This window comes from Calypte anna, chromosome W (assembly GCF_003957555.1).
Source record: "Calypte anna isolate BGI_N300 chromosome W, bCalAnn1_v1.p, whole genome shotgun sequence".
NCBI lineage: Eukaryota > Metazoa > Chordata > Aves > Apodiformes > Trochilidae > Calypte > Calypte anna.
This window is the reverse complement of record NC_044276.1, coordinates 13,438,116-13,463,610: the sequence shown is the minus strand read 5'-3', so window position 1 is coordinate 13,463,610 and position 25,495 is coordinate 13,438,116. Positions and strand designations below refer to the sequence as shown.

The 25,495-nt window shown below is 40.5% G+C and overlaps 1 pseudogene; it reads right to left on the bottom strand.

Annotated features, from left to right (window-relative positions):
* LOC103535218 overlaps nucleotides 1–24,689 on the bottom strand; it is a 38,040-nt pseudogene extending 13,351 nt beyond the window's left edge.
* Between the last annotated feature and the right edge of the window lie 806 nt (nucleotides 24,690–25,495).

Sequence of the window (25,495 nt, the reverse complement as noted above, 5' to 3'; positions counted from 1 at the left end):
ATGGCATCCCTTCCCTCCAGTGTGTTGTCTTCACCACATAGTTTGGTGTCATCAGCAAACTTGCTGACAGTGTGAATTCAATTCCACTGTCCATGTCGCAAACAAAGATGTGCACTGGTCCAAGTACTGACCCTTGAGGAATGCCACTTGTCACAAATCTCCATTTGGACACTGAGCTGTTGATCATAACTTGTTGGGTGCAACCATCCAGCCATTTTCTTATGCAACAAGTGGTCCACCAATCGAATCTCAGTTTAGAGACCGGAATTTTGTGAAAACTTCATCAGGGTGCACCTGATCCCATCATCCAGGTCGCTTATGAAGATGTTAAACAGCATGGGGCCCAATATCGATCTCTGGGGAACTCCACTTATGACTGGTTGCCAAGTGGAGGAGAAACTATTTACTATCACCCTCTGGGTACAGTCTGTCAGCCAGTTTCCCAGCTACCACACACACCACTTTTCCAGGCCATGCTGAGTCAGTTTCTCCAGGAGGAGGTTGTAGGGTATCGTATCAAAGCCTTGAAAAAGTCCAGGTAGTCGATGTCCACTGCTTGTCCTGCATCAACTGAGCAGGTTACTTTTCCATAGAAGGCAATCAGGTTTGTTAGACATGATTTGCCCTTGACAAATCCATGCTGGCTTTTCCGAATCACATGTTTCAATTGACTTGTGATAGTCCCCAGAAGGATTTGCTCCATGACTTTCCCATGGATTGAAGTGAGTACAATAGGTCTCTAGCTGCCTGGGTCTTCCTTGGAACCCTTCTTAAAGATGGGTGTGACATTATCCTTCCTCCAGTCTGCAGGGATGTCTCCAAATCTCCACAACCTCCCAAAGATTACGGAAAGCAGCTGTGCAATATCATCATCCAGATCTTTCAGCACCCTGGGGTGGATGGCATCTGGACCCACCAATTTGTATGGGTCAGTGTAGAAAATCCGTGGAGACTTAAGGACAACACGTAGTCACCAATATGGTTAAAGTGAAGTCGTTTATTAACAATTCACACTCGCTTTATATAGAGCCCTTGTTTATATAACGATATCTTACAGGTGGCTCTATCTTGGCCACAAGTCCTGTTCTCACAGAACTTCTGCTGGCTACATTATTATCCTGTTATTCTTCTTTTCTGCTGCCAGCTCCCTTATCTTTTTCCCATAGCTCATCTTTCAGTAACCTTGCAGCTGGGCTTCAAGGCCCTTAGCTCACTCTAGCTAAAGCTAAATAGTCAGGATTTCCAATCAGTTTCCCAACATATCCCCCTTTTTGTTTTTGAGCAATCCTGACTTACTTCATCACGCAAGATAACATGCTAATGTACATTGCCATAAACAACATACTAATAATGCAAAAGCAATAATAACATACTAATAATCAAAACCAATAATAACAAATATAATTGATAAACCTTGTCTAATTAAATCTCTAAGCTATCCCCATATCCTTAAGCGATTTAACCATTCATTTAACCCAGTATATGCAACAGTTAATTTTTTCATGTTATCTTAATCAATCGCTTTTGGTTGTGAATTGACTCTGAATGATCAGATAAATTCATGCAATACATTCCAAAGTCTTCACAAACATAACCTAAAAGCTAACAATAAAAAGTCAGTGGCAGCATGATATTGTAAAACTGTATGTCTGACACTATCAACATCTTTTAGCATCTGTGTTAAAATACCAGAAGTTTTCATCTGCTTAGCAGTGCAACAGAACAGCACAATCAACATATAGACGAGGGATCCTGTCGTGATCCGCTTATTATTTTATATATTGATTATGAGGATAAATCAGCCACTACCTATAGACGACACGTGAATTTACAAAAATAACAAGACTGTTTGATTTAAAAATGAGTTACAAGGGTTTATTTTAAAAACAGGGAAAGCCAGTTTACTGGCAAAAATGCCTTTGCATAAATTAATCACCTTAACGTGAGGGTCGTTAGAGTAAAGAGGAGAGAACAAAGAGAAGTTATCACCATCCACGCGGGGCCTGGCCTGGGGCTGGAGTTCCTCCTGGTTCTCTGTCCTTCGAGCCTCTGCTGTAGTGAAATGAGGCAACCAGGTGCCACTAATTGCCAGGTAGTGGGCGTGAGCTTGTGTTAAGCCCACCTGTGCCTGATTAGGGCGGGACCCCACTGCGCATGAGCAGGACCAGGGGGCCAATAAAATGTGAGGAGTCTCGAACCCGCGGCTGTCAGCATTGCTCGGGTTGTGTTGTTACGTGCTTAGCCGGCTGCGCCACTCAAGCCTCACCCTGACGGCGATGAGCTCTAGTGGAACAATAAAGGTAGTGCAGTTCTGAAAGCAGCACTTAAAGCCAAGCATGCCGAGATTGTGAGTTCCAGGACTGAGCTGAGCCTGTGCTTCAGGACTCACCTTTTATTGGCACCTGGTTGCCTCATTTCACTACACTCTGCTGTGTCTTTCCATAGCTGGAAGCCAAGGTGCCGAGAGGAGGGGGGCGTCTGGACAAAGAAGCCGCATTTCCCTTTTTTCCTAGGGTTTTTTATACCCCAAAAGAAAGAGGGGTCTCTTCATTGAATAAGTCCCTGATACATACAAATCTCCAGGCTTCCTGGGATGAGTCATCCTTATCTTTAGTTTTCTGGTGTCCTGCTAGTTTGGGGCGACCTGATAAGTAATCTTATCTTCTAGGTGTCTGTCAGGCATACATTGAGGTAAACATATGGTAATTGCAAGCTGGATGAAGGAAAGAGAGAAAAAAAAAAAAAGGTGATTCAAGAGACATATTTTATATTTTCAATTCCACGTGTATACCACAGATCCCATAATCAATATATAAACAATCACATGAATTACAACAATAACAAAAGCCTGTTATCAATACAATACAATACAATACGAAAAGCACATTTCACACTGAAGTGGAAGGACTTAAATACCTTTTTAGTATGAGGAAGGTCTGGTGTCCACTGGCGCGCAGAGCCAAGGGGGTTGGGGAGGCTTATCTTACAAAAATTCTTCTCTGCTGTGGTGTCTGCAGCAGGGCTCATTTTCTGAGCAGCAGCAGTGTCTGTGGGGGCAGAGACAGCAGCTGCAGCTGTAACAGATACACTCGCGATGCTCACCAGCCGTATCTGAGTTGTGCCCTTGTGTGCGGGGGGGGCGAGAAGTGGCTGCAGAGGCAGGAGTGGGGGTGCTCTCTGTACGAGGAGCAGCTCCCACTCTCCGCAGTAGCTCTCGGCCTCCGAAAAGGCATACTCATTCTCATAACTGTGGTTTTTTTGTCTTACTCCTCACCAATATATGAGAAAAATTAACAACAACCACTAGAAGATTCAAAAACGAAATGACATTGCTACTAAAATCTGGTGAAGTTAGCCTAAAATAAAATGAAGTGGTACAATCTCCCAAACCAAAACTCATATCATAAACAGCATCACTGTGAGTCCGCATTTGAAGGCATTTGTTTCCATGGACGAACCCATCTGGCTGGTACCCAATGCACTCCAGTACCTGTAAGTAAACACATATAACCTCGACCAGTTAATTTCACCTCTGCTGGCCCTTCCCATTCTCCAGTGTTCAAATTCTTGAATTCCACCAAAATTTTTTGGGAAGGTTCTGAAGCTTCAGAGTCTGCTAAAGCCTTTTGATGTATTAATATCGGAGGCTCTGTACAATCTCCTGTAAGGCGGAAATAATTCATGACATATACAGCCTTACTTAACCGGTCCTGCGGAGGACTCCCTCCCCCCGTTTTTGTTTCTCAAGGAGAGCACTTAATACTGAATGGCAATGTTCCACTATTGCCTGATCTGTAGGGTTATGAGGGATACCAGTAACATGTCGGATGCCCCATTGTCCACAGAACTGTCGAAAGCAAGCAGAAGAATAAGCAGGGCCATTATCCATCTTGATGGACTGAGGTACTCCTAGAACAGCAAAGGATACATATAGATGTCTGATAACATGTTTCGTTGCCTCACCAGTCTGAGCAGAGGCCCAAACAGCCATAGAAAAAGTATCTATAACTACATGCACATATTTTAAGCGTCCAAACTGTTGTACATGAGTGACATCCATTTGCCACAGTTCCAAAGATTTTAAACCTTTAGGATTGACTCCCATTCAAATAGCAAGATCAACCTTTTGGCAATCAGGACAAGATTTCACAATTCCCTGGGCATCCCCCAGAGGTAAGTGAAATTGCCTCACTAACATTTTAGCAGATTGATGGAAAAAGGCATGAGACTGTCGAGCTTGTGAAAAAAACATCATAAGAAGGACCAGTCCATGCCAGTGCAACCAAATGGTCAGCTCGGTTATTACTGATAGCCAACCCTCGGTCACTAAGATGACTCCGGATATGAGTAGTAAAGTAAGAATGTTCTCTTTCTGCTAAGAGTCTCAATAGCTTCTGCAATAACAAATACAAATGCTTATTCAAAATTTCCTTCAAAATTGCATGATACATCCTCAAGACAATACCTACTACATAAAGTGAATCAGAGACTATATTAACAGCAGTGTTATTCCATGTTTCAAAAACCCAAACAACAGCGGTAAGTTCAAGGGTTTGCAGAGAGTCAAATGACTTCCTTTGAATTAAATGTTCTATCCATTGCCCAGGCGTCTCCTCCCAGGTAACAACAGCCTTATGGGATTTTTTCCCGGCATCCGTAAAGACCGTTATGCCGTCCACTGAATTGTCAGACAAAAAACTACATGACTCCCACTGCATGTCGGACAAAAGTGGTAACAAGTGATACGAGGGGTAAGAATTCGTTATTTCCCTGCCAAACTGTGCTAAGGCTATTTGTAGGTCTGTTGAAGTTCGCAACAACCAAATCAAATAGTCCTGCATAAGGGGCAAAATGATCTGACCTGGGTCTACTCCAGCGATGTCTTGACATCGCGCTCTGCCCTTTATAACAATTTGAGATAAGACTGCAACCCTCGTAATCATTTTGCATAAGCACCTTGACAAAAAGATCCATTCTAAAATTCTTAAATCTTGTTTTTTCTTGTCATTCCATTGAACTAATAACCCAAAAGGATGAACTCGATCTTGACCCGAATTTTTTATCATTAACGTTATCGGCAACTCTTCTACAAAGCGAGATACATGACACGTCAAAATTTTCTCCTGAATAACAGTCAATGCCTTTTGATGTATTGGTTGTAACTCTCTTCTATTGGTTACATTAGATGTGGTACCCAAAAGATCAATCAAAGGCTGTAAATCATCATTAGTAATCCCGCAAAGTGACCTCACCTATTGGTATCACCCACGAGTTTCTGTACATCACTTAGTGTAGTAATTTCTGTTTTAAGGGCAACCTTCTGCGGTCGCACTGCACTCCCCGTGATTGTCCATCCCAGCTATTTCCAAGGCTCATGTTTTTGTACCTTTTCTGGAGCAATTTTTAAACCACGTTGTTCTACAATCTTCGTCACCTGAGCTAAAACATCATTGTAATTGAGTGTCCTCCCTGCAATCAAAATGTCATCCATATAATGATAGATAATCAACTCAGGAAACTGTGATCATAAAGACTGCAGGGCCCAAGCAACATAAAATTGACACATTGTTGGGGAGTTCTTCATTCCCTGCAGTAATATGACCCAATGATATCTTTGTGCTGGCTCAGCCTTATTAACAGAAGGAACTGAAAAGGCAAATCGCTCAGCATCTTCTGGATGCAAAGGAATTGTAAAGAAACAATCTTTTAAATCTATTACCAATTGATCCCCATTTTCTGGTAACATTACTGGAGATGGTAGTCCTGGCTGTAACGTTCCCATAGCCTCCATGACCACATTGATGGCACGCAAATCATGCAATAAATGCCACTTTCCAGATTTTTTTCGGAATTTTAAATACAGGCGTATTCCATGGCGATGTAGACGGTACAATATGCCCAGCCATGAGTGGTTCTTGTACCAATTCCTTTACATGCTGCAGCCGTTCATTAGTTAGCAGCCACTGATCTATCCAGACAGGATCGTTGGTAGACCACTTGATTTTTAGGATCGGCTGCCCCTCAGTGGCCGCTACTAAAAAGGCTGTGTTACAAGTCTACTATTCAATTGACTGAGGACGTCTCTCCCTATTAACATAATAGGTACATGCATGACATAGGGTCGAACTGACGCTTGTGACCCATCAGTAAATTATAAAGCAACTGGATCTTTACTAACTCTAGTCGTTTGCGTTCCTCCTACTCCCATAATCCCTGCTGGAGATGGTATGGTGGGCCATGGTAAGGACCAATGCTGCTGAGAAATTATTGTAACATCTGCTCCTGTATCAATCATTTTCAATTTAATAGTCTCATTCCATTTAGATCTAATAAGTACCTCTACCTCAGGTTTTCCTTTCATAATATCCATAGCAAAATAAACTTGTGGTGCTCCAGTGGAGCCAAAGCCTCCACTTCCTCTGTCCCTTTCACCTTTACACAGTACCTGTGACACAAATGGTACTAATTGCGCTATTCTACTGCCTTTTGGAATGGATACCAGTGGAGTAATAGTATAAACTATGATTTTTACTAATCCAGGATAGTCAGCACCGATCACACCAGGGACTACAAAAATACCCTGTCTAGATGTAGATGACCGTCCTAAAAGTAAAGCACACAAATTATGCCCCAAGGGACCCTGAATATTCGATTCCACTAAATGTACGTCAATGTTTAACAATGCTACATCTACTGCGGTTTCCACGTCAACGCCGACGCTCCCATGAGTGGCGGAGCTAACGGTGTCCAGGGCCCCTGGGGTCCCTGAGTTCCCGGACCAGCGGACCATGCTCCCTGAATTTGTGTCTTGGCGCACGGGTAGTTCGCGCTCAGCAGCCGGTTTCCCAATTGCTGGCACTCAGATGCATTGTGATTATTCCTATTGCAATTCGAACACCATTTCCGTTTGGGTCCTGCAACTCTGCATTGCACTTCAGAATGACCCGCTTTACCATTCTTAAAACATTTTTAATCTTTCGACGACTTGCCTTTTGGTGCTGTTGGCACCATACCTTTTAATGTAGCAGCCATATAGGCGGCTTTTTCTGACTGCCAAGTGCACTCCACGAGCTCAATCATATCTGCAACCTCAGATGTTTGAGGCAACAATCCTAAAATTTGTCAATTTGTCTTGTTTTGTCATTCGCATTATCAAAAGCTAAAACTTTAAACATACGCTTTTTGGAATCCTCATCCAAATCAGGATGATCTTGGATTGCCCTGAACAGCTTTTCAACAAAATCAGGAAAAGACTCATTTAAACCCTGTTTAACATCAGCAAAGGCATGCGATCGACCTAGTTCTTGAATTGATGTCAGTGCCTGCAAAGCAAGTCTTTGAGTTAAATGCAACACCTGTGGTGCAAATTGGGTTTGCAAAATACCATCAGCAAAAGGACCTTGACCCATTAGCATTTGCACCTGAATACCATAAAAAGGGTCGTTCTGTTGCCGTGGCTGAGATGGTTCATGACTGCTTCATGAAGCAGACTCGATGATCTCTGAGGTCCCTTCCAACCCAGCCAATTCTATGATTCTATGATAATCTCTGCCATTCCCTAGAAAACAATAATAATTGAGAGGGGGAAAGCAAAATCTCAGTTATTTGAGCTATATCTTGAAGTATCAACAAATCATCTGTAAAAATGTATTTCAACATTTGTTGTGTTATGGGAGACCTAATGGCATTTTGATTTATTGCTGCTCTAGCTTTTCCTAATATTTTCCAATCAAAAGGTTCCCATTTCTGTGTCCCATCTGCTTGCACCGACACAGGGAACGCTGACAAATTAGGTACAAACCGCCCCTCTATTATTGCATCGTGTATGACTCCTCTCCATCTTTGTCCAGATCCTGATTCTCCTGGAGGCTCAGGAACTGGATTCTGCAAATTAGGTAGAATAATTGCTTCCGCACACGGAGGAGTCTGTGGAGAGTCAAGCGGTACCAGGACCGAAGATTCTGAACCCGAACGCTCTTCTGCTGGTTTAACTGTAAGATCCCCCAGTTTTTGAATAAGGCTGTTTAACAATGTTTAAACAGATCCTTCTCGTTCTGGGCTGATAAGAGGAGTACCCGACAATGGTGGATATTCTGCGCTCTGTAGGGCTTCTGATCCATTAGAACGCTTCACTTAAGCTTCACTTAAGATACCAGACTCATTATTTAAATGAAGTTCTCTTAACTCATTCTCACTCGGAGGGGGACGCAAGTCGCGTTCTTTAGATGTGCTTTCTCCTGCACCCGCATGTTCCAGCTGTTTGCGCGTTGTTGTGGTGCCAAAAAACCCTGGTAAGGGCGTCAGTGGGCTACTGGCAAAAGGATTCATTGGAGGCGCCAACGGCATTTCGCTAACAGGAGCCGCAGCGACTGAGCAACCAGTCCTAGTACTTTTACTTTTACTGGTCTTTTCTGGAGTCAATGCAGCAAAGGCAGAAGCGGCTGCCACTCTTTCACTTTTCATCTCTTTTAAGGTTTCTCTAATCAATTTCCAGAGTGTCGCTAAGTGTCCTGTCTCCTTATCTCCATTGCTAATTTTATCCCATATGGCATTACCTATGGCTTCCCAAGTAGATAACTCAAAAATGGTACCCATCGAAGGGATCAAGTCTCTATCTCGTGCCCATTTCAGTAATTCTCGTAAGGTCCTGCCTTCATATGATAAACCTCTCTTAGAGAGGATACATTGGAGGAGCTTAACTACTGCCTCTTCTTCTTTAGAGAATGTAGACCCCATCTCCTCCCCAGCCGCTCACCTTTTTCCTGGCGAGATTCTTCAATTCCGAGGTACCTCTTTCATTCCGTAGCTGGGCACCAGCTACACAGACCGCCGGGGCAGCAGTCTCCTTTCAACTGGCTTCTCCGCTCCTGCCGCACCGTTGCTTCGGTCGGCTTTCTTGCTACCCTCTTATCCCAGCTATCTTCATCGCTCCTGGGAAGCAACAGCGAGAGGGTCCCTGTTTGGGTGCCAAATGTAAAAAATCTGCAGAGGCTTAAGTCACCAATATTGTTAAAGTGAAGTCATCTATTAACAATTCACACTCGCTTTATATAGAGCCCTTGTTTATATAACGATATCTTGCAGGTGGCTATATCTTGGCCACAAGTCCTGTTCTCACAGAACTTCTGCTGGCTATATCATTATCCTGTTATTCTTCTTTTCTGCTGCCAGCTCCCTTATCTTTTTCCCATAGCTCATCTTTCAGTAACCTTGCAGCTGGGCTTCAAGGCCCTTAGCTCACTCTAGCTAAAGCTAAATAGTCAGGATTGCTCACGTCTGTTTTCTTCCAAACAGTTTCCCAACAGGTCACCCTCCTGTTATAGTTGATACACCAACTCTTCCTTCACTGATAGTGGGTCAATGTCTGCTTCAACTTGACCTTTTGTTCCTATGGCCTGGGACCTAACAGCACTGGTAACAGAGGTGAAGAAGGTGTTGAGAACCTCTACCTTTTCAGCATCGTTGGTGACTAGTTCACCTCTCCTATTTAATAGCAGGCCAATATTATTACTCTGTTTCTGCTTGCTGTTAATATATCTGAAGAACCCTTTCTTGAAGTTTTTGACATCTCTGGCCAAATTTAGCTCAAGCTGAGCCTTTGCTTTCCTAACTGCTTCTCTGCATACCCTGGTAATGCCCTTGTAATTTTCAACCATTAATGTTCCATTTTTCAATCTCTGGTACATTTCCCTTTTGGTTCTGAGCAGACCCAGAAGTTTGCAGTTAAGCCATGGGGATTACTTTCTCTGCCTACTTCCCTTGCCTTTAATAGGCATGAACTGATTTTGGCTAACTAGGGGAGTATTCTTGAAAAACTCCCAGCACTCACTAGTTCCTTGGTTAGTGAGTAGTAAGTCCAGCTGTACCCTATTCCTGGTTTCATATCCAACAGTCTTCTACACATTCCAGAAACTTGATTGATGTCAGGTGAGCTGCAGTGTTGTTCTTCCAGCAAATGTCTGGGTACTTAAATTCTCCCATAAGGACCAGGTTTTGTTGACCTGAAGCTTGACTATCAAACCAAGTATCGCTTCATTGGTCTTATCATCTTGGTTTGGGGATCGGTAACAGATGCCTACTGTAAGGTCACCCTTGGAGACAATCCCTCTGATTTTCACCCATAGGCATTCAATAGGGCTACCACAATTACCATAGTTGACTTCTCTATATTCAAGGTTTTCCTTAACATAGAGTGTAACTCCTCCACTTCTTATCCCCTGCCTGTCTTCACAGAACAGCCTATAGCCTTCTATCGTGATTCTCCAGTCGTGTGAGTCATCCCCCATGTTTCAGGTATTCCTATGATATAACTATATGACTGGGCACAGAGCTCCAGTTCTTCCTGTTTCCCAGAACACATGCATTTGTATCCATACACTTCAGTATGCTGATCTTTTGCTTCTCATTTGAGGACACAGCTGAGGCACATTTTACACTACTCTAGTTGGCCTGGTTTAATCTCAAATCGGTTGTAGCGGTGATGGTGGGGTGATCATTGCCATTTTGGATCCCTCCATCCAGGTCCTACATTTTAAAGCATGCCTCACCAAGCTGTCCAGTTGGTACTGACGTGCTACTCCCAGGATCCTCTCCAGTAAGCCCAGCTTTATCCCCACCACCCTTGGAGTTTAGTTTAAAGGCCTTCCTATGAGTGTTCCTGGCTCCTGAGCAAGGATCTTTTTCCTTCTTTGAAATAGGTGTGTCATCCCATGGCTTGTTATTTAAAAGCCTACTGATATTATCCCCTTCCCCCTTCACATCTTCTTTAAAGCCCTATCAATTAGTCCATCAATCTCCTGGGCAAAGACCCTCTTCCCCTTTGAGAAAGGTGTCTCCTATTAGGTGTCAGCAACCTTGGTGCTGTGTAGGCCATACTGTTGTCAAAGAACCCAAATTTGTGGCGGTAACACCAGCAACAGAGCCATGTATCAATGGTCTGGATACCGTTATTCATTCCAGTGTTGTTGCCTGTGACTGGAAGAACAGAAGATGACCTGTGCACTAGAATCTTTCAGTAGACTTCTCAAAGCCCTGAAGTCTCTTCTAATCACTCTAGGATTGACAGTTATTACTTCCTCTCCTCCCACATGAAAGATTAGTAAGGGTCAGTAGTCCAAGGACTGCACCAGGCTAGGTAGCTTCCGGATGACATCCCTAACCCCCGCTCCAGGTAGATTGAGCCGCCGTTCCACTCACATGCACTTGCCCACAAACCCTGCTGGCAGTGTTCCAAAAAACAACAAATGCCGCTGCCTTGTCGTTTGCGGTCTGAGTGCCGCTTCCGGTTTTGCCGTGTTTAAATGTCTTGCGGTTTCTCTAGCACGCCCTTGGCCTTGTCACTCTCTCTGCTTCACATGCGGGAGCTGCGGACTCCTGTCAGGTCTCTCTTTTCTCTGTCATGTTTCCTATGCAGTATAATATGCATGTCTAACATGTTTTACAGAGAATTTTTCAAAATCAAGCATAGCAAAGTAATTTGGGGAGAAATTATATTCAGTCAAAAACTGCAGATGTTGTCTAAGCAACAATATAGTAGGACTGTTGTTACATTGTTACTGGGATTATAAAGTACATGCTGTTACAGACAAAAAAAAAATTTTAGTTATGAGAAATGAAGCAGTGTTTAATTGACTAAGCATGCAAATGCAACTTTTAAAGCTATTTTTCAAACTATGAATTCCTCATTAAAGAAAAAGCAAAACTCAAGCAGAGCATTAGCATGCCAAAAGAAAACTTCATTATAAATGTCATGCAGACAAATGAAATTCTATAAATACAGGAATAAACCATTAAAACTGAAGTAATCCTTTCACATATATTCCACTCTATAAATATGTAACAAATAAACAATATAAATATGTTTAACTATGTATAAATAAATATGTATAAATATCTATAAACATGTAACAAATAGATATGTATAAATATGTAACAAAAAAACCTTTTCAAAGGTTTAACATGCTTCTTGTTGTCTACATCAGTAAGAGAACTAGGACTTAAAGCCAGCTTTCTCTTGCCCCATAGAGGAAGAACAAGAACAGAACTATTTGCCATGATCATAAACAAGCTATCTTTAGTTGGAACAACTTGATCTTAGAGTTTGGGTTTTTCTTTTTGTTTTTTGTTTTTCTTGTGTGCATGCTGTTTTGTTCTTTCACTGGAAGAATTATCCTGTGTGTTTATTTAGCTTTGTTTTAGAAAGTTCACACAAGGCTGTGGTTTAATTGAAATAATAGTGAAGGGAGTTTTGTGGGTGTTTTGGTTTTTTTTGAGAAAACAGAAATGCAGCAGTTGACTCTATAAGCATTCTCAAATTATTAATGTGGTGAATAAGTAATAATTTTAACAAGCTCTGCAACTTTAAGGATGGCTACACCACTATTCAAATATCTTGTTAATCTATGGTTAAAACAATGCAAAGAAAACAACTGGATGCACAGAGCCAAGCCCATCTGTGCTGCCCTGTGTTGGGTCTGTGTGGTGTGGTTCTTTGTTGTTGGCTGGGCCTAAACCATGACATGCCCCATTGTGGTGAGATATTGCTGCTGGATTAGACAAGCTCGTTGTAAAGGTATGCCACATAGATGTCCACATACCAAAAAATTGGGCCAATGAGGAACATCAAAACAAAGAGCAGGTGGATCAGGCTGTTAAGGTGAAAGTATCTCAAGTGGACCTGGACTGACAACACAAGGGGTGAATTATTCTTAGCTCAATGGGCCCATGATACTTCAGGCGATTAAGGATGAGATGCGACATATAAATGGGCTTGTAATGAGCGGTGGACTTGCCCATGGATACTATTGCAGAAGTCATCCATGAGTGTGAGATATGTACCACAGTGAAATAAGCCAAATGGTAAAACCTCAGTGGTATGGAGGGTATTGGCTGAAATATAAATATGGAGAGGCCTGGCAGATTGACTGTATCTCACTTCAGAGAACACACCAAGTCAAATGCCATGTGCTCACTGTGGTGGAATCCACCACTAGGTGGACAGAAAACATACGCTATGCCCCATGCCACCACCCAAAACACTATCTTGGACCTTGAAAAGCAAATATTGTGGTGATGTGGAATGCCAGAAAGAATATAGTCAGATAATGGGACCCATTTTTGGAATAACCTCATAGATACCTGGGCTAAGGATCATGGTATAGAATGGATACATCACATTCCTTATCATGAACTAGCCACTGGCAAAGTCAAGCAATGTAATAGACTATTAAAGACTGCACTCAAAGCAATGGGTGCAGGGACATGTAAAGATTGGCATGAACACTTAACGAAAGTGACCTGGTTAGTCAAGACTAAGGGATCTGTCAATCGAGCTGGCCCTGCTCAGTCAGAACTTCTATGCACCATAGAAGGGAATTAAGTCCCTGTAGTGCATGTGAGGAATGTGTTGGGGGAAAGAGTTTGGGTTACTCCTGCCTCAAGCCAAGGCTAACCAACAAAGACTGGCAAGAACTGCAGGATGGAGGGGGATGTAAGAGTTGTATCTGGGGAGAGTGGTTGTGAGGGTCAACTGCTGGTGTTCAGACAACACATTATTCAGAAAAGCGTATGTGAATAATGACAAGCTAAATAACTGAATGATAATATTCACGGGGGATTTCAGTCACCCAGATATTTGCTGGAAAGGCAACACATCCAGGCACACATATTCCAGGAGGTTCCTGCAGAGCATTGATGACAAGTTTCTGACACAGGTGGTTGAGGAACTGTTACGGTCCGAGGTAACATTAAAATTTACTTTTGTTTTGGATCCACGACACAAAGTCCAACCATAGAAAGGTCGGGTGCAAGCAGGCAAAAATATAGAGCCAAGCAAAAGAGGGAGAGAGGAAAAGAAGATATAAGAAAGAGAGAGAAAAAGTAGTAAGAAAGTGGTAAGAAAGAATGAGAGAGAAAAGTGGGGAAAAGAAAAAAGGTAAGAAAGTGGGAAGAATGAGAGAGAAAGAGTCACCACCAGGGGTCCAGCTGTCCAGCAAGTTTCTTCAGGATGGCACTCTGATTCTGGACAGAGTCTGATGCAAAAATGGTGGTGGGTCAAGAGACAACAACAGCCACAGCATGGACAGCTATATATACCCCTGAGTACCTTTTGTTCCAAAGGGGCAGCTGTCATTCAGCCAGGTTTGTTGGAAGACAGGGTGCCTGGAGGGGAGCCAGAAGGGTGTAGTCCCCCACCCAGTCATCAATTCTCATCTTCTTCCAGGTGCCATTCCTCCTCTTCCACCCACTTTAGCCAGGTACATAATTGTGCCTCCAGGGGCGTCCCAGCATTGAAGATTGGCCCTCAGGAAAGGGGAGTAGTCTCCACCCAGTCATCAGTTTTCTTCCAGGCACTATTCCCTGCTCTGTTCCAGCCACTTTAGCCAGGTACGCTAGTAAAATCAAGGTGGCTTAGTCATGCCTGGAGGGACCACCCAGCATTGAAAACTGGTGCTCAGAAAAGGGGAGTAGTCTCCACCCAGTAGGTCTTATCACATCCCCAGGTGTCACCCCCTGATCAGCTCTGGCCAGCTAGGTCCTCCACCCTAGCCAGGGCTATTAATTTTAAAATTGTTCCTTTGAGTCAATTGCAAATCAGTGAGGTCAGACTCACACAGGAACCTAGAAGGGGAGGTGTGCTGCTGGATCTTTTATTAACAAACAAAGAGGGTCTTGTTGGGGATGTGAAGGTTGGGAGCAGCCTTGGCTGTAGTGAACACAAAATGATGGAGTTTACTATTTTGTGTGAAAGTAGAGAATTAAGTAAAATTACAATCCTGGACTTCAGGAATGCAAAGTTAAGCCTCTTCAAAGATTTACTTGGTGGAATACCATGGGTCAGGGCTCTGGAAGGTATGGATGCCCATGAGAGCTGGGCAACTTTCAAACACTACTTGCTCCAGGCTCAACACTGGTGCATCCCTATGAGGAAGAAATCAAGCAGAGGAGGTAGGAGCCCTGTGTGGATGAGTAAGGGTCTTCTTGAAAAAATTCAAGAGAAGAAGGAAATCTATGGAATATGGAAAACAACACTGGCCACTTTGGAGGAATATAGGAACATAAAGAATGTACGGATGCAACAAGGAAGCTAAGGCCCACTTGGAACTAAAGCTGGAGAGGAGTATGAAGGACAAGAAGGGTTTCTTCCAGTACATCAATTAAAAAAGGAAGAATAGGGGAAATGTAGGCCCACTGATGAGTGAGACTGGTGTCCTAGTGGCCACAGACACAGGGAAGGCAGAGTTATTGAATGCCTTCTTTGCTTCAGTCTTCACTGTGAAAGCCAACCCTCTTGAAAACCAGACCCTGGAGGTAAGAGATAAGGTCTGGAGAGGAAGTTTCATTTAAATATCAAAAACCCCTTTTTATTATGAGGGTGACAAGGCACTGGAACAGGCTGCCCAGGGAGGTTGTGGAGTCCCCTTCTCTGGATATATTCAAAACCTGCCTGGATATAGTCCTGTGTAATGTGCTCTAGGTGATCCTGCTTTAGTGGAAGAGTTGGACTAGATGATCTCTAGAGGTCCCTTCCAACTTTGATGAATTTGTGACAGTAAAGCCTAATGAAAATGCTCACGTATTCTAATATTAGATGAAAGAAAACTAAAAGCATCATCCCAGAATATAAAAATGCTTCTGGAAAAGATACTGGCAATATATATAAAAATTAAGCATTCTGCTCTTCAAAAAGGTGAAAACTAAAAATGAACTGGTATATTACACAGTCTGGTCGATTAGATTACTACAACACCTGAATTATTTCATCTCCAGGCTGCAACAACTTAGATGCTGGTCCTTCTGGTTGCACTCTGGTTACAAATACACCCTTAAAAAACAGAGGTGGGAAAAAATTTTAACAACTTATTTCATAAATATTGTGATAGCATCAAGCATATGTAATGCAAAACATATCAGTTTTCCATCCTAAGTAGAAGAGAATGTGATATTATTCTACAGATGTACTGGCTTTTGCAATGGCCTTCCTTTTCTCATGTTAAATCCAAATTGCCTTTAAAAGAATATTGAAGGGCAAGTTCTGATCTGCCTTTAATTTGGTAGATGTACATGTCAAGATGAATTATCAACTACCAGAAATAAGGCTGTATGATAAAACATTTTGTCTTTTAAGGGGCTTTCTGATTGTAAACTCCATAATTCACTATCTCAAATCTGTTGAGTGCTATCTAGAACAGTGCAAGAAACACAGTGGTTTCCTACCATCTTATTTTTCTCTAATAATTTGTCTTCCATTTTCTCCCATCAAGCCCTGGAATTTAGTGTCTTGGGTTTGGGGGCTATAAATATTTTTAATTTGGTAAAAAAACAGAAAAAAAAATCTATATTATTTAGGATGCATTAGTATAAAATACATCAGCTTCAGGTTTGAATCGATTCCTTCTACAACCAGCTCCTCCTGATATACTACATCCAAGTTCTGGATCCTTGTCAATTCTCACTAGAATCTAAAACCAAATCTAAAACCAAAGTTAGAAGAACTAGCTGAAAATTTGCAACCAAGCTGCCATAATGAAATTATTATTAAGGAATTTAGCTGAACAAAAGCTTTTAAAAAGAAAAAAACCTCAACCGCCCCCATTTATCACAATTAAATAAGTATTTTTGATTATAATATTAATTCAGAACAAGATTCCAATACATCAGAATCTTGTATCATTGTACACAAGTTTTACTCCAATACCACTATGATTATAATCAAAGCCATGTAGGCTTTAAATTCAGATATCTTTTGATATTGTGTAAATGAATTTAACGTCCTCAGCAAATATACATGTTCAAATACAATAACTTGGTCTTCCTAATTCTTTGCTACTTCTATCTGAATTTTGAAAACTAAAATTAGTTCCTACTTTTATATAAGTTCTACATAGCCAACACTGTTTCCCCTTTCTCTTGCCAGAAAAATTGACAAGAAAAATTATTTTACACAAAAAGTGGACGTTCTCATTCTAACACAGAATGAAAACATAGCTCTCTGTACTTTCTCAAAAAACAATACAGAGGAAACATTTTGTGTCCAAGAATATAAAGTAAGTTGCCCACAATTAAAGTGCCATTAAATTGCATATGAATTTCTTACCCACATCTGTCTACCTTAAATAAAACTGATGATTATCAGGCACGTATCATATGATTACACTTTTTTTCTATACTGGTTTTTGTTTAGGTCTTCACACTTATACTTTCGCAGATTTTTGAACCATTCTGGATAGCAACAAATAGATGCAAAGTACTCCAATTTGTATTGCTACTTTGCTGGTAGGCCACGGGTTTGAGACTCCTCAAAAGCCTCACCCTGACGGCAATGAGCTCTAGTGGAGAAATAAAGGTAGTGCAGTGCTGAAAGCAGCACTTAAAGCAAGATTGTGAGCTCAAGGACTGAGCTGAGCCTGTGCTTCAGGACTCACCTTTTATTGGCCCCCTGGTCCTGCTCACGCGCAGTGGGGGCCCACCCTAATTAGGCACAGGTGGGCTTGACACAAGCTCACGCCCACTACCTGGCAATTAGTGGCACCTGGTTGCCTCATTTCACTACACTACTTTGTATTTTTTTCAGTTACTACATCAATAATTAGTTGGTGATCAATAAATGTACTCAAAAAAAAATTTCTATCTCAGAATAAAGATGTAAGCATATGTTTCTGGTACATTCTGTTAAGAAACTACTGCATTTCTCTTGAAAAACTCTTCATATTAAATGGAAAAAGAGCAACCTGGTCTAGTAGGAGGTGTCCCTACCCATGCAAGAGGGTTGGAACTAGATGATCTTTAAGGTCCCTTCCAATCCAAACCATTCTATAATTCTATGATTTTATGAAAAAGATCTCAAAATTAGAAGAAACATGTGATTTCTGTAGTAGAACCACACTGAGATAACACTACTGGAGATAAATTCCTATATGATTTCTGTCACCATCTACAGAGAAACAATATTAAACAAAAGCAATATAACAATTCACTGTCACTGACAGACAGATGTCATATACTGAAGTTATATTTTATCCTTACCTCTTCCTTTGCCAGTGTCCTGGTTTGGGCCAGGATAAAAGTAATTTTCTGTCTTGTACTTTTGCTTTCAGCTGAGTCTCTTGTAAGTAGCTGCACTTGCTGAAATTAACAGCAAGTTTCTCAGACAGTGTCTGCTTCTAGTGTTGCGACAAGGGAAGAATGGAGACACTTAATGTAAGAATCACCAAGCTTCAGTTTATTGTATCCCAAGATCAGGTTAATATACTCTTTTTAATTAGCTCATACATATTACAAAAGCTAAGCTCATGATTGGTGCTCTAATTAAATGTTATCTACTGATAAAGCTGCTTCTATATCCTGCTTTGCTAACCGCAATGGCATGTACAAGGACACCGTGACCATGAGAAACTGCTGAATTCCTTCTACTTTGATCATGCAGCTGCAGCTCAGGGAGTTTGCACCCTGAACCTTGCTAACTTGTTTGTAACTTTGCTCATGTGCATATGTCCTTGTTGTAGAGAAATAAGATAAACCAGGTGCCTCGAATTGCCAGTGAGTGGGTGTGAGTCCACCTGTGCCTGATTAGGACAGGCCCCTATTGGGCATGAGCAAGATCAGGGGACCAATAAAGGTGGGACACACACCCACAGAGGAAAGCTCAGCTCCCTCTGGTGTGAGGCATGGAGAGGCCAGCAGCTCATCGAGCCTCTGGAGCAAGAAGGGCTCTTCCCGCTACACTTCTACCCTGGAAGCGCTGTGTGGTGGCTGGAGTCCTGGAAGAGACCAGCAGCTCGTCGAGCTTCAGGAGCAAGAATGGCTCCTCCCGCTACACCTTGTTCTGCCAACCACCCTTCCAGATTCTAGGACTGATAACGCTTGATATTTATAGTTACATCTAGAGACTGTTATGCAGAACCAAGGACACTGCTCAGTTCTGAGGAACATTTTGCCCTCCAGAAAGAGAGTAAAGAGGTCCCACCTGCAGCCCTCATTTGGGGAGGACCGGACAAGATAGATGGCCAAAACTGATCAGAATATTCCATCCCATACATGTCATACTCAGTATAAATTTGAGGGATCACCAGGGTCAAACCCCTTCCTGCTTCCCGTTCTTCACCGGTCCCAGTCTGCTTCAGCATCCTGGGAGGATTCCGTCCGTTCGTCTGCCTGTGGTCCTGATCCATGCCAGCCTGAATCTGTGTGTTCCTGCCTCCAGCTCCCAACTGCTGCTGACTCCAGGAGTCCAGCCTAGACTTTCCCAGGGCTGCCCTGCAGCCTTGGTGGTGATGTGAGAGTTATTGGGGGAAAGGGGGTATCAATTATCGATTTTTTTCTGTATATTTGTATATATTTAGTAATTTTTTCCTTTTTATCATTACTGTTTCATTAAAGTTGTGTAGTTTAGTTTCCAACCCATAAGTGTCTCTCCCTTATTCTCTCTGCTTCCTTTATCTGGGAGGGGAGGGGGATTATTAGAGAGCATCTGTCATTCGGTTTAATTGCCAGGCCAGTGTTAAACCTTGACAAGCTGTCATAGTGAAAGCTGCTAACTGCATCATAATTGCAATTAAAAGACCTAGACAGCATGCCCTGAATAGAGGGGACAGATTTAACAGTTTAGTGCAGAATGTATAAACCACAAGACGTACACAAACATGCAAGAACACTGCCCGTGTGTTGTATAAAACCAATTCAGTGACCCTTATTTTCCTTTGTTTACTGTAAATCAGCATGCAAACAGCAGTTCACACATGGAATTACATGTAAATAAAATAATTCATATATTCCTGTATTGAAAAACAACAAAGGTGCACAGCTTATCAAAATTTCTAGGCTTTCATTAAATTTGCAATATATAAAATACATTGTAGGAAAAGAAGCTGGCAGTCAAGATACACACTTGGATGGAAACCCATCAAATTATCAGTTATTTTGTTTCATTCCCCCCCCATTACTGAAACAGTACGAATAAAAAATTAGAGATTTGACTGTTTGACAAGATTTTACTGTAATTGCAAAGCTGTCAACATCCACAATGCATTAATTCAGGAATTATAATCCTTGGAAACCTTAAGAGTCCAACCCTGTGCCACGCTCGGCAATGAAACAGATAATGTGAGGTCAAGGAAAGAAGTGATAGTGGTTTGGTTTTGAGCTTCATTACCTTGCAAACATGAATTTTGCAATATTGGCAAGGGTAATAGAAAGAAAGCAGTCGAAATTACTGTCTTGCTACCATAAGCAAAACTAAATAAAAAGACTGCACAAAAGAAAAGGAAAATCCCCCATGTGCCACCTGAGAAAGGAAAGAAATCTAACTTAAACAGTGACAAAGAGGCATAAAAATATAATAATAGTAAAAGATATATCACGAAGTATCAAAATCCAGCAAATCCTAAATTGTTGTTTTTTGGGTTCTTTAAGTTTCTAATTTTTCCAAGTAAAAAAAAGTTCAAAATGTATATCATTTGACTAAGATACTGCAACAGCTCTTCCATGAATAAATACATTTAGGTTTTTGACTGTTGACTATACATACTAATCTGAACTGGATATTAAAGCAAATATCTCATCTGTGCATGGATAAGCTTCTTGCACACCAGATGAGGGACCCCACTTTCAGGATAACACAACAACAATAAAAATTAACTGGCCTAAGAAACCTGGCCTTGCTGTCAATATGACATTATTTAATGTATTCTAAAGTATTTGGACTAAACTGTCAAGTATGATTTAAAAGCAAGAGAGACTTTTTTTTCTTTGGGGCAAAAAGTTCACAGTTCATCATTTCACTGTTTCTCACATATCTAGCACAAACATGTTTATCCTTTTTAAGGCAGTATCAGAAGTACATTTTCACTTGTAATAAAAAGCAGTTCAAAACACATAATATTTAACTTATATCATATCCAGACAAGAGAAAGGTAGAAAAATTTTAAATTTTTTTTTTACCTTTTTTAGCTTTTTATCCTCAATATGTCACAGGACCTGTTCCCTCCAGTCGAGAAGGACTTAATTTCTTACTGGAGGGTCTAATAAACAGTGGTCAGAGTTAAACTTTGGGTTTGATCTCTTTGAAGGGCTAGTCCATGAGTAATTAAAGTCACTAACTGACATAGTTCTTTCTGGTATTTCATTCATTGATGGACAAGGATTCTGTGATTGGGATATATTTGGACCATCAATGCTATATGTCCTGGCAGAAGGAGGTCTCTCTTGCCCAGACATTATTGATGGAGCTCTTCCCACTGAATGCAAGTCTCTGTATGTTAAATAGTCCTCTTCAGGAACCCAGGCTTGCCTTGAAGGTCCAGTATCCCTGACATTTATAGAATCTGTAGAGGATATACTGCTCTGCTTTTGAAGAGTGTGTCTGGTTGCTCCCAAGAGCAGTCTATCACTTGGTGGCATAGCCCACACATTTATGTGTCTTCCAGTCATCTGTTCATAAGTGTTATACACAGCACTGGCTCGGACACTGTTATGGCTGCATAAATTAATATTGGCAAAATGCTTTATATGGGTGGGGCTTTCTGTGCTGTCAGACCTAAGCAGACATGAAGGAGGTAAGCTGCCTTGTTCTACTTGGGTGTTTTGTTTCTGGGACCACAAGGTATCTTTCATTGTCACACTGCTGCTGTACTGAATATTATACTGGGGAGTATAGAACATATATATGCACCACTTGTCACTGATCCTTTCAGTGGATTAACACCTTCAGGATTGTGATTTGAGTCAAAATTGAACACAGTTTTTGTAGAAGATACTAAATCAGATGAAAATGACAGCCTGGGAAAAACCTGCTGATGTAAACTTTGAAAATATGAAATATGTCTCTCGAATCAGTATTTTTTCTACTATTTTAAAAATATATCAAACATATTCTCAATTAATAGATTTTTACCCCAAACTTAACTAGCTTCTGTTTTGTCTCATGCCTGACAGGTACCTAAAGATAAGAATGCTAATCAGAAGGTCTCCTGGTATGCTGTCAAGACAAAGATAATAAATTTAGTAAGGTAACAAGAGCTGAAGGGTTACAATTATGTAAAGCGAAGTAGTCGGGATGGCAAATCTTTGCCAGTGTGTGCCAGTGATTTATGAAAAGACAGAACCCTTTTTGCTGTATAAAAACTCAAAGAGAAAAGGAGAAGACGCTGGAACTCTCTCCCCACCCCTCCCCCCCTTCTTCTCTCACCACTTCGGCTTCAGCTACTGGACAGCACCAGCAGGAAAAAAAAAGCAGAACAGCAGCCACGCAGGAACGGCGGATCCTACGCCACCGCCCCCCCCCCCCCCAACCAGAGACCAGGGCCGGCAGACGGTAATAAAACTTAATCGCTCTCTTGTTTTTTCTTTTCTTTTCTTAACAACTCTCTCCCCAGAGTGACTATGTAAAATCTCTCCTCATGTAAACTTGTTTTTTTTCTTTTAAAGGTGGTGTTATTGTCTCCTTTCCCTGAAATAATTCTTTGTAATTTGCTTAAATCATAAAGCCTTTTATTTTTGTAAATTTGTGTGACATCTATGAGTAGTGGCTGATTTTTCCTCACAATCAAAATATAAAATAACAGCTCAGATCATAACACCTGCAAAGGCAGATCATACAGAAGAGTGGCAGATTTACTTTGGAGTATGTTTTTTCTATCTGCACTACCAGATGCTAATTTTACCACTGAATTTGGATGTTGAGATCCATTCTTATTGACAGTACTGTAGATTTTCAGACCAGTGTCCATATTGGTGATGCTGTAAGATTTCATCACAGGACCACTTCTCTGTGGGGACAAATCTTCAGTGCTCCTTAAAACAGACAGTTCAGCAAATGAATCATTATCAAGTGTATTGCTCATCACTAGTTCATATTTACTCAGGATGTCAATTTACTCTATTTATAGGATATTTATTTCCATTTTACAAGTACTTGCTTTCATCTTTCATATTGTTATTCAAAAAGCCCTTTACTGAAACTGTTTCATGTGTTTGTAACCTTTCCACAGGAACTGATACTGCCTTTCCACTAACCAGTTTATTGATATTCATGTTTATTTGGTCTGATTTGTGGGACTCCTCCAAAGGAGTGCTTAGATCAACACATTTTCTTATCATGCCTAATCTTTCTTCAATGCTTAATTCATATTCAGACAAATTTGTAACCTTGTCTTGCGCATTTATTTTTACTTCTACTGTAATGTTCAATTTGGCAAAAGATTATTAAAATTTTTATTTTCTTGCCTGGAAAAAACAGGATATCTCTTAAAAGAAATTCCAAAAGGAACCAACATATTCCTTTGAGAACTGTTTTAGAATAATTATTCATTAACATGCAACATGGCCATAATGTATAAACAATACAGAGCAAAGACCAATGTAAACCCAAGTTTATTATTTGCTTTCTTACCATTCAAATATATATTATACAAAGGGCTCATTTTGGCAACTCTGGTTTGTGTCATCAATTACATGATGATATTTTGATTTCAGAACTTTAATTAAATTCAACAGGAATTATTACAGACAGTTTAAAAAAATGTGAAAAAGTTAAAAGCGACAATGACTCATTTTTAAAAATCAAATTCTTGCAAGTTCCATGAAAATTTTGGACAAATGTCGTGTTTCTCTTGGCAAATTAAGAAAAATAGGCACCTTTTAACTCCAACCACAATAAGAGAAGCAACCTGTTAGTCCATTATTTATAAGCTTTTTATAATTAAATTAGTTATCAATTTGATCTCCAACATAATGCAAATAAAACCACAGATTTTAAAATGGTGTACTGAAAGCATTTTGCAGAGGCAGAAAATTATTAAGGATGAAATTATTATACCATATTAATAGAATAGATGAGAATCGTCTTATATACTAAAAAAGGTCTCTGAATATTGTCTTCCTTTTTTTTGTTGGTTTCAGGTTTGGTGGGGGTTTGTTTTTTTGGGTTTGTTTGTTTTAAAAATAACTATTCCGTTATTTAACATACTTTTAAAACATTACAGTTTAAATTATTTCATGAATTATAAAGGAATAATTAATGAATTAAAGGAATGGACATGTGATATGAAAGATTAAGTAATATTTATCTATTTGCTCAGTGGTATACAGTATTGTGGTATACACGTGGAACCGAAAATATAAAATATGTCTCTTGAATCATTTTTTTTTCCTTTTTCGTTCATCCGGCTTGTAATTACCATATGTTTACCTTAATGTATGCCTAACAGACACCTAGAGATAAGGTTATTTATCAGGTCGCCCAAACCTAGCAGGACTCCAGGAAACAAAGATAAGAAATGACTCATCCCAGGAAGCCTGGAGATTTGTATGTATCAGGGCCATCTTCAATGAAGGGAACCCTCTTTCTTTTTGAGGTATAAAAAACCCTAGGAAAGAAGGAAAAGCAGGGGCTTCTTCGTCCAGACGCTCCCCCCCTCTTGGTACCTCGGCTTCCATCTACGTAAAGACAGAGCAGCGGCTCGAACGGTGGAGAACCAGGAGTAGCGCCCAGCCCGAGGCCAGGCCCCGCGCGTATGGTGATAATTTCTCTCTTTTGTTTCTCCCTTTTTTACTCTTAACGACCCTCGAGTTAAGGTGATTACTTTATACAAAGGCCTTGTTACCAGTAAACCGGCTTTCCCTGTTTTTAGAAATAAACCCTTGTAACTAACTTTAAATACAACAGTCTGGTTATTTTGTAATTCAAGCGTCATCTCTGGGTAGTGGCTGATTTATCCTCATAATCAATATATAAAATAATAAGCGGATCACGACAAGTATTTTACAAAACTGATCTTGGATAAAACAGCAGCATGTGTTTGGAGAACAGAGAGAAATATCTTGGCTACTATTAGCATTTAAGGAAACAGAATCTTACATCTGAGAAGGAGAGGAACAATCACTGTTATTTTCATTGCTATTGTGCTATTTCATCTGATAAGGAATCAACATCTTTTGAATAATCTGAAATAAAAATTTGCCAATTTAGTTAAATATCTAGTAAACAGATATCTAACATGTATGTTACAGTATTTAGAAATTGTATCTTGTTCTTCAGTAATACTACTGGAAACTAACCTATAAGCAAACATCTTTACAAACTTTGTGTAAACTTAGAGATGATTGTTGGCAAAAGTTCCTATTCTTTAAATATTTGTCTCAATGTAAACAGTTCACATCTGTTAACGAAATTTAACTTGTTGCTTTATTCCAAGTTTTCCTTGGCATAAGACAGTGCACTACATTACATAATATTTCCCAAAAACATTGATCAAATCATATTTCTGTTTTTATAATTATTCCAACATTTGTAATTACATGAGTCTATTGGTCCTTATGAATATGAAGTATACTGCTTCATGTGCAGGATTTGGAACGTGGAACACTTTCTGCATTTGAATATTCTATCATTGATAAATAGCTATTTATTAGACCAAACAGTCTGGAAAGACCTAGGTCACTGGATGAGCTCTATATAATTTTATAAATGTAAAACACAGAAAAGAAGAATATTCTTGTG